Here is a 15433-nt window from a genome sequence, read left to right on the forward strand (position 1 = left end):
CCCCCGTGGGGTCCACAAGGTTACGCGGCTGCTGCCTTTCATTATTTTTCAGACGCATGGTATTTGCATTCTAAAGTCATCGGCGCTCTCCTCGCTGCTGGCGTCGGGCTTGATTATTTCTCTTACACCTGGCAGAATGCAGGTGGTGATGGATCATTTCCGTTAAGTGTCTGTTTCTCCATCTTGTGGGGAAGAAGTCGGAGTGGATATTAAAATGACTTCAAGGGCTCGGCCGATCATATATAAAAATAAAAAAATGTATTACTGCAAAATGAAAAGTTCTCCAACTTTTTTTGTTGTTGTTGTTGCTGGGTAGATTTATGCAGACTGGGGTTTGAAAAACTTGAAAAACTTATAGGAAATCTGCCAGTAATATCAACTCTATGAAAATGAGCTGTTAAGATCTCTGGGCCGGACATAGATCTCCCTCAGAATCTGCCTCAAGAGATTATTGTAAACGAAAGGTGCCATTACCAGTGTGAGACATGTAGATCAGGACAGAGGAGTGTCTGGAGGCAGATTCTCGGGAGATCTCTGTCCAACCCATAGATCTTAACAGCTCATTTACATTTTAGGGGAAAACATGTTTTTCTCTGGAATAAGACATCGGATCATAGATATCAAGGTATCATTTTTTTCTGCTTCCCATGACCTGTGTGCCCATATAGACAGGTTAGGAGGGTTGATCCTAATGACAGATTCCATTTAAATCCAATGTTGGGATATATACAGGGAAAATAATAACCGACATTTACAACCCTTGGCTTTCTAGGGTCTGATACCAGTTGGGAAACATCTCTATTGGGTCAACAAAGAAAAATGAATGAGAAGATCTGAGGATACAATCTGCTGAGACAGATCCAGTCTGAAATATCACCCCACAAAGGTGAGGCCAAATTTTGTTCTCCTTTCGTAATTACATTTCCCATCTCGACTGTGTATAGAGTCAAATCTCCAGACATACGGAAGCGTTAAAAGGCGAATCTCCTGCTCCGATGATCCTTTTATGCCTTGTCACAAAGAGTGATCATGAAAGGTTAAGGATGATACAGGGCTGATTCTCCACAAGGTTTGTGTCTTGTGCTTTGAAGCCTTTTTCTTCCCATGAGAATAGTAATGATGGGTCATCAGACACAAAGATTTGTCTATACCCAAAGTCTTTACTCGCCCTCGAGGAGATCAAACGCTAAGTGGTTACGACTCATTACAGGTGCAACAGTTGGTGGTCACAACCGGGCAGAAGACAGCTACGTTTTACAGTCTGGCTATACTCCAGTAGTGGGGTCAGTCCTGGGGCCTGAGGGTCGTTCACATGGGTCATAGTTGCTGTAGCCCCACAGTCTATCAATATCATGCGTTTCCCTATCCATTTTGCTATTTTTTTTTTCACTTGAAAAAGAAACCAGCACGGTGAAGAAATGCATTGCTCAATAAAAGAACATTATTCCAGCCACGCAGCCTATTATAAAATGTTTTTTTATTCCATGAGGCTCAAGTGACCAGTGGTTCCAAATCCTAACTATCCCAAATGTATCCATGTTCAGTGATGGTAAATAGAGCAGATCTGTATTCTTTCAGCCGGGGCCGTGGTCCCCTAAGCTGGCATCCTGTAGAATGTCAAATTTGTGTTCCTGGTTCGATGGGTAATCAACATGATTGTTCAGTGACCCTGCATCCCTGTTTTGCAAAAATAACAGGACAATAAACTGTAGGAGCTGATATTAGAGGTAAGTAACAGCCATTCATCAATTTACAAGTATCAATTTAACAAGAAGAGTCAACATTTCGGATTCTTGACCAATCGAAGAAAGAAAACATACATTCAAAAGTCAACATATAGTTAACAGTCTATGCATCCTGGCTTACTGAAAATACACGTCTGGATAATTAAGATAAAATCCTGTGTTGTCACAGTTAAGATTTAGGACATAAGGTAGACGTTGTAAGCAATCGAAATGTAGCGTATTTGATGTATAAAGTGTGATAAGTGTTGTTAGTGCAGTATGCAATTTACAGTGTTGTGAATATGATCTGCCCAGCTACATACTGTAGGGACAGACATAGTTAAGGTTTGGGAGTAGCCCATAGTGAGAGGGACAAGTCCCATAAAAATGGACTGCTTCCAGATAGTTACTCAGACAGAGAGATACCAAGTTAAATTTCTAGTGCAGTGGGCTGCTAGTTGCCACAGGAACCTATCGTTTGAGGCAGTGGGAGGCCTAACTGTAATCTCTTGTGGACATTCCTGCAATGTCTGGAGCTCAAGGCTCGGTACAAGTACAATGAAGAATGTCTTATCTAGTGTACAGAGGACAATGGACATGGAATCACATGAAGGAAACATAATGGATGCCTGGTGAACTGCGGGAAAAGATAGGAAATCCCTGGGGCTGAGAGAATCAGTAAGTGCAAGGATAGTCCAAGAGGAACAGATAGCAATGCTGAAAACGTACTGTAATAAGGAAACGAGAAACAAGAAGGGTTGTGTCTAGTGTTGAGCATTCCGATACCGCAAGTATCGGGTATCGGCCGATACTTGCGGGTATCGGAATTCCGATACCGAGATCCGATATTTTTGTGATATCGGGTATCTGTATCGAAACAACATTAATGTAAAAATGTGTAAAAGAGAGAATTAAAATAAAAAATATTGCTATACTCACCTCTCCGACGCAGCCTGGACCTCACCGAGGGAACCGGCAGCGTTGTTTGCTTAAAATTCACGCGTTTACTTCCTTACGTGAAGTCCCGGCTTGTGATTGGTCGCGTGCCGCCCATGTGGCCGCGACGCGACCAATCACAGCAAGCCGTGACGTAATTTCAGGTCCTTCAGGATTTTAAAATTACGTTCTGGCTTATGATTAATCGCGTCGCGGTCACATGGGCGACGCGACCAATCACAAGCCGTGACGTCACGGGAGGCTGGACACGCGCGCATTTTAAAATGCGCGCGTGTCCTGCCTCCCGTGACGTCCCGGCTTGTGATTGGTCGCGTCGCCCATGTGGCCGCGACGCGACCAATCACAGCAAGCCGTGACGTAATTTTAGGTCCTTCAGGATTTTAAAATTACGTTCTGGCTTGTGATTGGTCGCGTCGCCCATGTGACCGCGACGCAACCAATCATAAGCCAGAACGTAATTTTAAAATCCTGAAGGACCTGAAATTACGTCACGGCTTGCTGTGATTGGTCGCGTCGCGGCCACATGGGCGGCACGCGACCAATCACAAGCCGGGACTTCACGTAAGGAAGTAAACGCGCGAATTTTAAGCAAACAACGCTGCCGGTTCCCTCGGTGAGGTCCAGGCTGCGTCGGAGAGGTGAGTATAGCAATATTTTTTATTTTAATTCTTTCTTTTACACATTAATATGGATCCCAGGGCCTGAAGGAGAGTTTCCTCTCCTTCAGACCCTGGGAACCATCAGGGATACCGTCCGATACTTGAGTCCCATTGACTTGTATTGGTATCGGATATCGGTATCGGATTAGATCCGATACTTTGCCGGTATCGGCCGATACTTTCCGATACCGATACTTTCAAGTATCGGACGGTATCGCTCAACACTAGTTGTGTCCGATGCTGTGTTTTACAATCTGCTGACCTTGAACTGTCCAGTAAGCTTTTGGTTGTAAAAATGAACCGAGTGACCCTTGAACTATGTAAGGCGGTGCGTGAAGATGGAGGCCAGGAGATAGCGGAAGCCTGCAGCCTACAAGTGAGCATGATGCACCACACACATGACAGCACACTGGGACTGGGACACTGTATTCATGAAAAGTGCCAGGGTGTTATGGAATAACAGCTCGACCATGACTACCACCCGTGGTCACCTTACATATACACTGACTGCACCGGCAGAATAGTGAGTGCAGCTCTGGGGTATAATACAGGATGTAACTCAGGATCAGTAATGTAATGTATGTACACAGTGACTGCACCGGCAGAATAGTGAGTGCAGCTCTGGACTATAATACAGGATGTAACTCAGGATCAGTAATGTAATGTATATACACAGTGACTGCACCAGCAGAATAGTGAGTGCAGCTCTGGACTATAATACAGGATGTAACTCAGGATCAGTAATGTAATGTATGTACACAGTGACTGCACCAGCAGAATAGTGAGTGCAGCTCTGGACTATAATACAGGATGTAACTCAGGATCAGTAATGTAATGTATGTACACAGTGACTGCACCAGCAGAATAGTGAGTGCAGCTCTGGGGTATAATACAGGATGTAACTCAGGATCAGTAATGTAATGTATATACACAGTGACTGCACCAGCAGAATAGTGAGTGCAGCTCTGGAGTATAATACAGGAGGTAACTCAGGATCAGTAATGTAATGTATGTACACAGTGACTGCACCAGCAGAATAGTGAGTGCAGCTCTGGACTATAATACAGGATGTAACTCAGGATCAGTAATGTAATGTATGTACACAGTGACTGCACCAGCAGAATAGTGAGTGCCGCTCTGGAGTGTAATACAGGATGTAACTCAGGATGAGTAATGTAATGTATGTACACAGTGACTGCACCAGCACTATAGGGAGTGCCGCTCTGGAGTGTAATACAGGAGGTAACTCAGGATCAGTAATGTAATGTATGTACACAGTGACTGCACCAGCAGAATAGTGAGCGCAGCTCTGGAGTATAATACAGGAGGTAACTCAGGATCAGTAATGTAATGTATGTACACAGTGACTGCACCAGCAGAATAGTGAGTGCAGCTCTGGGGTATAATATAGAGGTAGCTAAGGATCAGTAATGTAATGTATGTACACAGTGACTGCACCAGCAGAATAGTGAGTGCAGCTCTGGAGTATAATACAGGAGGTAACTCAGGATCAGTAATGTAATGTATGTACACAGTGACTGCACCAGCAGAATAGTGAGTGCAGCTCTGGAGTATAATACAGGATGTAACTCAGGATTAGTAATGTAATGTATGTACACAGTGACTGCACCAGCAGAATAGTGAGTGCAGCTCTGGAGTATAATACAGAATGTAACTCAGGATTAGTAATGTAATGTATGTACACAGTGACTGCACCAGCAGAATAGTGAGTGCAGCTGCTCTGGGGTATAATACAGAATATAATATATATTGATTTATCCATTTATAAATGTGTGAAATATTGGTCTAATTCTTCAAGCATCTGTCTCCACTATCTGCATGCCTTGCCGTGCGCCTTTTCCCCTTATTTGCTGTGGTGTAATGTTAGAAGCCTTCTGTTTCCTCTTTCTCCAGGCGCAGATATATTCGGGATGTCAGTCTCCATTGCTGGGCACTTTTAGGTCAGGTTCAAAGTGCTGACTGTCCTTTCTTCTGGGTTTATTGTCAGTCATTGTGTCTTTTCTCTCTGTCGCTCTCCGGATGTGTTTGCAGCAAAAAGAATTTCTTTCAGATACAGAATAACAATTGTCAGAAGCAAAATTGCCTCCTGCTGCGCCTGTAATGTACTAATGATGGCCTGTCCATGGAGATGTGGCTAAAAACGGCTGCAAAAAGTCTGCGGCGCACATATCACCCCGGAAGCTGCGGCCTGAAAGATCTGATGATTCCCACAGATGTCGCATCACACAGGAAAGTGCAAATGTGGAATGTAGAATATTATCACGGTGTCTTTCTCATGCTTTGCTGTTAGTTTTTCTTTACTTTGTTTTATTTTTAAGTGTTAAATCTGGAAACCGTCAACAAGTAGGCTGAGATTCTTCAGTAAGCTTTGTGTTTGTGATGAACTTGTGGCTGCACTGTATAGAATGGCATATTTCATGCACTGCATATGGAGGATGTGATAGGTACTTTGTACAGTAAATATATATGGAGACCATCAGTCTATGTGGGCATCTGGATGATAACTGTGAGAGCAGCTACTTTACTGATACATGACTGCACTGTTTATGGAGCATATATATGAGGTTAATAAGAAAGTATATTGGACATTATTTACAGTTGCCCATGTGGCTGCACTATGTAATGAGACCATATGGCTATGTGGATGTGGAAGGTAATTTTGTAAATCAGACACTGTATTTAAGGGTATGTAGCTAAAATTATAGGGAAAGCCATGCTGTTTATAGAGTATACAGTGGGTACGGAAAGTATTCACACCCCTTTCAATTTTTCACTCTTTGCTTCATTGCAGCCATTTGGTAAAAAGAAAAGTTCATTTTTATCTCATTAATGCACACTCTGCACCCCATCATGGCTGAAAAAAACAGAAATGTAGACATTTTTGCAAATTTATTAAAAAAGAAAAACTGAAATATCACATGGCCATAAGTATTCAGCCCCTTTGCTCAGTGTTGAGTAGAAGCACCTTTTGAGCTAGTACAGCCATGAGTCTTCTTGGGAATGATGCAATAAGTTTTTCACCCCTGGATTTGGGGATCCCCTGCCATTCTTCCTTGTAGATCCTCTCCAGTTCCATCAGGTTGGATGGTGAACGTTGGTGGACGCCATTTTCTGGTCTCTCCAGAGATGCTCCATTGGGTTTAGGTCAGGGCTCTGGCTGGGACAGTCAGGAATGGTCACAGAGTTGTTGTGAAGCCACTCCTTTGTTATTTTAGCTGTGTGCTTAGGGTCATTGTCTTGTTGTAAGGTGAATCTTCGGCCAAGTCTAAGGTCCAGAGCACTCGGGAAGAGGTTTTCATCAAGGATATCTCTGTATTTGGCCGCATTCATGTTTCCTTCAATGACAACCAGTCATCCTGTGCCTGTAGCTGAAAAACAACCCCATAGCATGATGCTGCCACCACCATGCTTCACTGTTGGGATTGTATTGGGCAGGTGATGAGCAGTGCCTGGTTATAATCACTGTCCTAAAACATTTTAATTACTGCTTGTATAATGATGAATGCGTTATTGTATTTTTGAATTTGCTATTGTATATCTTTTACCAGGTCCAATTTTATCATTGCAATAAAGAGTTAACGTTAGCATTAACCTCTAGGCCCAAGGGAAGGGCAATCCTTCAGCCATGGTTCCCTAGAGGTTTCCTCCACAGGGGTTTTTTCCTCTCCTGAGAGCTGTAGCATGACTCTTTGTGAGTCGGAGGTTTGCCAAGTTTAATCTCCTTAATGCTTTTGCAGGGAATTCTAGTTTTTAAGTTTACAAAAGTGACTTAATTAAAATAAAAAAGTGTTAAATGTGACTTGGAATTTATAACCCGTCACAGCTTTGAGCTTTGACAACCAAAATAATGTGCTTGTGTATTTATTCTAATGCCTAGGTTTACTATTGTTATGGCTGTTTTAAGATGGAGTGGGGGTCCATCCCATATCCAAAAGTCATGAATGTTAACATTGATTCCTGAGGATGAACTGGCGAGCAAGCAAATCTCTCATAAATCACAGCAAGAAAATATCTAATAAAACACTAATAAAATATCGACGCATCCGGTGCTCCGTGCTGGAAAAAGTCTGTATCTAGTAGTCCTATAGTCTTTAGTAGGCGGCCATATCCTCACACCATCTACTATCTTGTTGGTATTACTTACCACGCGTGATTACATTCTCTATCGCCCTCATATTTGCTACATCCAATACAAGGTCTCGGATTGTCGATCTCCAGATTTTATCTCTTCATTAACTCCCAGAAGTTGAAGAATTCTCCTTATTGAGATAAAGTATTTGACAGCATTCAGGACATTGAGGTCTCGGCCCTCATTAGACAGAACTTTACATCTTGTGAGTGAGCAGCGGAGGTTTTGGCGCAGTCGCGGCTTCTGTAATTTATCATCATTTTCCTCTGTTTAGAGCAGAAGAAGGAAAGGGTAATTCATTGCCAAGCAGATCATAGAGAAGCCATATTCTGCAGTAATTCCCACTAATGCCTCCCTGATAACTGAGCCGTGGAGCGCTGATGCAGCCGCAGTAAATAACTGGAAGCTGTCCGAGAAGGTGTACCAGGACTCGCTGCGTTTCCAGTCAGCGGCGGCTGATGCTGAAAATGATTTACAAATTTAATTCACCATCACAAGCAATATTTTCTGTTTAACTAAAAATAAAGCAGCTCTACAAGTACCTGTAATTAGAGAAATCCCCTCCCGTTGTTTGTATGCAGCACCTATGCACAACAATGTCTCTCTGCTTACTCACTGCAAGCAAACCTTTCCATGCATGTACCTAAAACTAGTCTGATAGATCATTAAATTAAATCAGTCAAGTCTAATTGCAAAAAAGAAAATTGCTCTACTAATGTCACGATGTAATGTAAAAATGTCATATTATGAATTTAGTTTCAGAAGGTTAAACGGCTTTCCAGACACACGCTGTAGATTCGACTCCCCTTTCTCCCCTTCTGCATTCGATCATACAAAGACAAAGCCCAATGGCGGACACTCTGTGCAACTTGATACCAATGTGTGAGCAGTTTATGGCTTTTAGCTGCATCAGACCAAATCTCCCTAAAACTACTCATTCCCTTGTCTCAACCAATACCAGCCCGAACTGGTATAGCCACTTCCAAACTGCAAGCATTTCTTTGTTCTATTAACGGGATATATAGGTGCACCGATCCGGGCTAGGGATATAAGAATTATATATTCCAGATGTCCATTGATAGATCTATCACTCACTGAAAGCGCTAGAAGCTAAACGCAATGAGAGAAAAGTGCGGATTTCTTCATAAGTGGTTCAGGTAATTACTCCACATGTACACTTAAAAGAATCTCCATGATGTGGGGCACATTCTGATCATCATGTCTTTCTTATACGAGGTTCATATAGCGAGATATGCGTAAAAAGAGTTTTCATATTCTAAGGGGAGGTTTCAGCCTCTAAGTGATCTCAACACAGGGGGAGTGCCTGGGCTTTGGGCTAGGAATAACTTAGTGAGACAGCATTCTTGCAGTGTCTTTGTGTCTGGGGTCTAGCTGCTGTACAGATGTGCTATGCATCTAGATGTGTGCATCCTCCTCAGCACACGGCCGGCCATGATGGTGCAATGACATAGCGACCTGTAAGTGTTCTTTTCAATTTTAATCCCTTTTTTTATTTGTAATTGTATGGTACACATGATTTGTCTTCTTTATAATTTTTTTATACTTTGTAAACACTGCCTACCTTTTTTGGAGTAAAATATACAATTTATTAGCTTGCCTCTCCTTGTTCTATAACGAACTGTCGTGTCCTCTGAGGTGAATTATGCTACTAATTTGGGTTGGCTCTGGACCCGTTAACAATTAAGAGAATCGGAGCTGGTGGCAGCATACTTTGTCCTGTGCAATTAGGCATCTTTGCAGCGACCGCCGGCATTGATAATTATTGTTCCCGCCTGTGTGTGGGTAGTTATATCCCCCTCGCTGCAGCGTGCCTAATAGCCAGTACATAGCAGGCAGCCTTTCTGACAACTAATTACCCTAGATGCAGTACCTAACCTGACCTGAGGGTAAAGGGGGGGTGCCAGAGAGCTGCAAGTTCTAAACTGGAACTGGGAAGTGGGATATAGATATATCCCCTTCAGAAGGAACCAGGAGCAACCAAACAACCCCGGTTCGTGACAAATTGGTGTGATTGGTGGGGATGATAAAGGTATCTTCCCCATGAAATGTGACATAGTGGTGGGATCCTTGACATATCCAGTGGGATTCCTGACAACTAGTCATCCAGACGAAACTAGCCACAGTCTGTAACTGAAGTTATTTTTTTAATAAAATTTGCTTCCTACTTGTTTCCTTTTCATTCAAAATTTGCTAATTTATTTGCCTGCATCACCAATTACATCTAAACCCAGGCACCAACCATCTGTCCCTCTGGTTAACCAGTTCCTTTAACTCTGAGATCTCATCTTAACACACTCAATTTCTGCGCATGCGTAGTAACAGTATAGGCTGGATGTGAGCTCTGTGCATTTCTCCCAGTAATATAGGCTGGATGTGAGCTTTGTGCGTCTCTCCCAGTAATATAGGCTGGATGTGAGGTCTGTGTGTCTCTCCCAGTAATATAGGCAGGATGTTAGATCTCTGTGTCTCTCCTAGTAATATAGGCTGGATGTGAGGTCTGTGTGTCTCTCCCAGTAATATAGGGTGGATGTGAGGTCTGTGTCTCTCCCAGTAATATAGGTTGTACGTGAGTTCTGTGTGTCTCTCCCAGTAATATAGGCAGGATGTTAGATCTCTGTGTCTCTCCTAGTAATATAGGCTGGATGTGAGGTCTGTGTGTCTCTCCTAGTAATATAGGCTAGATGTGAAGTCTGTGTATCTCTCTCAGTAATATAGGCTGGATGTGAGGTCTGTGTGTCTCTCCCAGTAATATAGGCTGGATGTGAGCTCTGTGCATTTCTCCCAGTAATATAGGCTGGATGTGAGCTTTGTGCGTCTTTCCCAGTAATATAGGCTGGATGTGAGGTCTGTGTGTCTCTCCCAGTAATATAGGCAGGATGTTAGATCTCTGTGTCTCTCCTAGTAATATAGGCTGGATGTGAGGTCTGTGTGTCTCTCCCAGTAATATAGGGTGGATGTGAGGTCTGTGTCTCTCCCAGTAATATAGATGGTACGTGAGTTCTGTGTGTCTCTCCCAGTAATATAGGCAGGATGTTAGATCTCTGTGTCTCTCCTAGTAATATAGGCTGGATGTGAGGTCTGTGTGTCTCTCCTAGTAATATAGGCTGGATGTGAGGTCTGTGTGTCTCTCCCAGTAATATAGGCTAGATGTGAAGTCTGTGTATCTCTCTCAGTAATATAGGCTGGATGTGAGGTCTGTGTGTCTCTCCCAGTAATATAGGCTGGATGTGAGCTCTGTGTGTCTCTCCTAGTAATATAGGCTGGATGTGAGATCTGGGTGTCTCTCCCAGTAATATAGGCTGGATGTGAGCTCTGTGTGTCTCCCCCAGTAATATAGGCTGGATGTGAGCTCTGTGTGTCTCTCCCAGTAATATAGGCTGGATGTGAGGTCTGTGTGTCTCTCCCAGTAATATAGGCAGGATGTTAGATCTGTGTGTCTCTCCTAGTAATATAGGCTGGATGTGAGGTCTGTGTGTCTCTCCTAGTAATATAGGCTGGATGTGAGGTCTGTGTGTCTCTCCCAGTAATATAGGCTGGATGTGAAGTCTGTGTATCTCTCTCAGTAATATAGGCTGGATGTGAGGTCTGTGTGTCTCTCCCAGTAATATAGGCTGGATGTGAGCTCTGTGTGTCTCTCCTAGTAATATAGGCTGGATGTGAGATCTGGGTGTCTCTCCCAGTAATATAGGCTGGATGTGAGCTCTGTGTGTCTCCCCCAGTAATATAGGCTGGATGTGAGCTCTGTGTGTCTCTCCCAGTAATATAGGCTGGATGTGAGGTCTGTGTGTCTCTCCCAGTAATATAGGCTGGATGTGAGCTCTGTGTGTCTCTCCCAGTAATATAGGCTGGGTGTGAGGTCTGTGTGTCTCTCCCAGTAATATAGGCTGGATGTGAGGTCTGTGTGTCTCTCCCAGTAATATAGGTGGGATGTGAGGTCTGCGTGTCTCTCCCAGTAATATAGGCTGGATGTGAGATCTGTGTGTCTCTCCCAGTAATATAGGCTGGATGTGAGGTCTGTGTGTCTCTCCCAGTAATATAGGTGGGATGTGAGGCCTGCGTGTCTCTCCCAGTAATATAGGCTGAATGTGAGGTCTGTGTGTCTCTCCCAGTAATATAGGCTGGATGTGAGCTCTGTGTGTCTCTCCCAGTAATATAGGTGGGATGTGAGGTCTGCGTGTCTCTCCCAGTAATATAGGCTGGATGTGAGATCTGTGTGTCTCTCCCAGTAATATAGGCTGGATGTGAGGTCTGTGTGTCTCTCCCAGTAATATAGGTGGGATGTGAGGTCTGTGTGTCTCTCCCAGTAATATAGGTGGGATGTGAGGTCTGCGTGTCTCTCCCAGTAATATAGGCTGGATGTGAGATCTGTGTGTCTCTCCCAGTAATATAGGCTGGATGTGAGGTCTGTGTGTCTCTCCCAGTAATATAGGTGGGATGTGAGGTCTGCGTGTCTCTCCCAGTAATATAGGCTGGATGTGAGATCTGTGTGTCTCTCCCAGTAATATAGGCTGGATGTGAGGTCTGTGTGTCTCTCCCAGTAATATAGGTGGGATGTGAGGCCTGCGTGTCTCTCCCAGTAATATAGGCTGAATGTGAGGTCTGTGTGTCTCTCCCAGTAATATAGGCTGGATGTGAGCCCTGTGTGTCTCTCCCAGTAATATAGGCTGGGTGTGAGGTCTGTGTGTCTCTCCCAGTAATATAGGTGGGATGTGAGGTCTGCGCGTCTCTCCCAAGTAATATAGGCTGGATGTGAAGTCTGTGTATCTCTCTCAGTAATATAGGCTGGATGTGAGATCTGGGTGTCTCTCCCAGTAATATAGGCTGGATGTGAGCTCTGTGTGTCTCCCCCAGTAATATAGGCTGGATGTGAGCTCTGTGTGTCTCTCCCAGTAATATAGGCTGGATGTGAGGTCTGTGTGTCTCTCCCAGTAATATAGGCTGGATGTGAGCTCTGTGTGTCTCTCCCAGTAATATAGGCTGAATGTGAGGTCTGTATGTCTCTCCCAGTAATATAGGCTGGATGTGAGCTCTGTGTGTCTCTCCCAGTAATATAGGCTGGATGTGAGGTCTGTGTGTCTCTCAGTAATATAGGCTGGATGTAGGATCTATATATCCATGGTTCTATTGGCTTCATTCTCTTATATTTCTGCACAGCTCCAAATTGTAAATATTTCTGCCTGAATTATCCCCTCCTTATTTACAGCCTTTTATGCGCCCTCCCTAAGACTGTGCATGTTTTCTCCACAGTGATAGTTTGTGTATACCACTCTCCCCAGTGTAATTCTATGTATTCCTTCTCCTCTTCCCTCCTGATATCTGTAAAACTGCCGCAAAAGAGAAGGTGAGAAGAAATCAGGAGTCGGAGTTGTGACAGATTTGTAACACTTTTGCAGAAGCATTCATCTGGATAAAAGACTTACGGACACATATCAGAAGCACACTGATAGAAAAAAGAATGAAAAGTACAGTTTCTTAATGTTTTACAGAGGAGAATTTGCTGCGATTGTATCTAGATTAGCTAACCCTTTCTTCCTGCCCAGCTGATGTCAAAATGTATCAGTGTCAGTAACAATTGTCCGTTTGTTCTCTTGCGGATCAGTGTCCACACTGGATACAATTGTGATAAACCCTTCATATATTAGGTCAGTGCAGCGCCTGTAAGTAAACTATTGTATGTCAGTTCACAGAGAGCAAGAAAAGGTAATTTCCTAGTGAATTTCGACAGCTCTGCCTTCCGTGCATTACACACTTTTTAATTTGGGCGAATGAGAATAGCTCCGAGGAAGAGAAGAAAGCGATTTCCGCCAAGCAGCGAAACTTGATGCAATCTGATATTGACAGAATCTAGATTCTATTTATTGTTTTCTGCCCTCAGCAATGGTGGAAATTAATCTCGAAAAGCTCCGCATCCTGCTCGCAGGAGTGAATGATACAATGTGTTCACCGAGGGGCATCACGATGGATTTTCGCCTACACAGTTTAGGTTGATTTTTATATTTTTTTTGTGTAAATCCCGAGCTAGGTAGTGAACTGTTAAACAAATGTATTCCGTCATTTAATCTTGCAGATTTATGTATACAGTATATATGTATTATACACTGAGCGAAGAATTATATAAATGTTCTATGCTCCATAGTTACCGTAGTTGATGTTCTTGAATTGTCACTTTTACTTCCAGCAGGAGCTGAAGAATGATTGGCCGTGTGATGTTCCAGGGAAAGGGAATAATCAAATATCCTCTTGACAGAAGAGACCAGAATCTGCAGCGCCGCCTACAGGCCCCAGCAATCCTAGCGCTCAATATTCACTCAACCCCATAAAGCTGCAGCCAATTTTTATTTTTTCCTCCCCTTCCTCATAGAGCCATCGCTTTCTTTATTCTTCTGTTGACAAACCCTTACGTATGAAGACTTGTTCTTGCAGAATGATTTTCAGTTTTAATTGACACCTTTCATTTCACTGCATTATGTACTAAGAAATGGGGAAAAATTCCAAGCGAGAAAAAAAGAGAAAAATGGAATTCTACCTTCTTTCTTTGAGTTTTGCTTTTATTGTGTTAATTCTGCAGTAAAAATTACCTGATTAACTGATTCTCTAGATTTGGTTACATTGATACCAAACATGACATTTTTGTTTTTATTTCAGTGGCGTAATTCTGAACTTTGTAAAGAGATTTGATTTCTTTTTATTGCATTTGTTTGTGGTGCTGTGACTAAAACATTACAATTTTAGCATTAATTTTTTTTTCATTTCACATCCTGTACAAGTTAAACAATTTAGTATTTTGATAGATCTGACTTTTTTGGGATGAAGTGGTACAAAGTATGTTTATTTTACTTTCTTTTTCTTTTAAAGAAAGGTGATTCAATGTTTTCATTTTTTAATACCTTTTCTTTTTTATTAGTCCACATAAGAGATTGTTACTTTTGATCTTTTTATACATTGCAGTGTGCACTGTAAAGAGCAGTGTCTATTAAACTCAGGGGAATACAAAAATGGGAATTATGCGGGGCATCAGCATGACCCCTCCTGACATGGCAGCCCACTGATCGCATCAATGGAGTGTGGGGGTCTATCACAGACTTTTAAGCAGGATCACATGACTTAAGTGCCACTGTTAGTGATTGACAGCAGCTTTTAATGGGTTAACAGCATTAATCAGAGCTCGCTCCAATCGTTGCTTGGAGAGAAAGATTCACGCTGTCCTCTGCCTTATGTGGAGCAGCCTCAGCTCCTGACCCCTCTCCGTACAACTGCACCTACTCCATGATCTAATGAAATATGAAGGGGTTAAAGAGCCTTGTTACATAAAGCCAAATCAGAAATCTTCATCAAAATCACTTCGAGACAGCTGTTTCGGGATTTGCGCCCCTCATCAGTGCAAAGTCTGTGTGGCTTGTAGAATTTCCAACTTTGCACTAATGAGGGGCTACAATCCTGAAACAGGTGTCTGCACATGGAGGTCTTATCCTGAAGTGAAGGGTTGGAGAAGAGTTCTTGTTCTCTTTATGTGCAAACTTGAATCCCCAGTTTCCTACTTTATCTTTGTCTTGTGCGGCAGATGATGGGGCGGGCTGGCACTTACAAGTTGTTCTCGATGGCACCTATAACGTGCCCCTGGGAAGGTTTTACACCTTCTGTCTGAAGAGCAGCTCACTAATTAAAACAATTTTTTTTTGTGGCTATTTTTTGCTTGTTGAGCGTGGAATCACTGACTTTGGGTAAAATATGTTAATTGTATCTTTATGTAAAACACGATCTGTAATTATCACTAATAAAGCGAGCGGCTCATTGTCGTTCATCACTCCCATCTGGTCTAATAAGGAGAAGGCTGCTGAGAGATCTATGGGATGTGATCGGTGGGAAGCATGCCATAATGCCTCCCAAGGATTTAGTGTCCAGCTCCTAGAGGACCATCCCGG

At 43.0% G+C, this 15433-nt stretch overlaps 1 long non-coding RNA gene across 1 annotated transcript; it reads left to right on the plus strand.

Moving 5' to 3' along the window:
* Positions 1 to 770: 770 nt before the first annotated feature.
* LOC143809026 (uncharacterized) lies at positions 771 to 14101 on the plus strand. The gene is made up of 2 exons (XR_013222030.1): positions 771 to 886; positions 13690 to 14101. It is a non-coding gene; the product is annotated as an uncharacterized LOC143809026 (long non-coding RNA).
* The last annotated feature ends 1332 nt before the right edge of the window (positions 14102 to 15433 follow it).

This window comes from Ranitomeya variabilis, chromosome 2, assembly GCF_051348905.1.
Source record: "Ranitomeya variabilis isolate aRanVar5 chromosome 2, aRanVar5.hap1, whole genome shotgun sequence".
NCBI lineage: Eukaryota > Metazoa > Chordata > Amphibia > Anura > Dendrobatidae > Ranitomeya > Ranitomeya variabilis.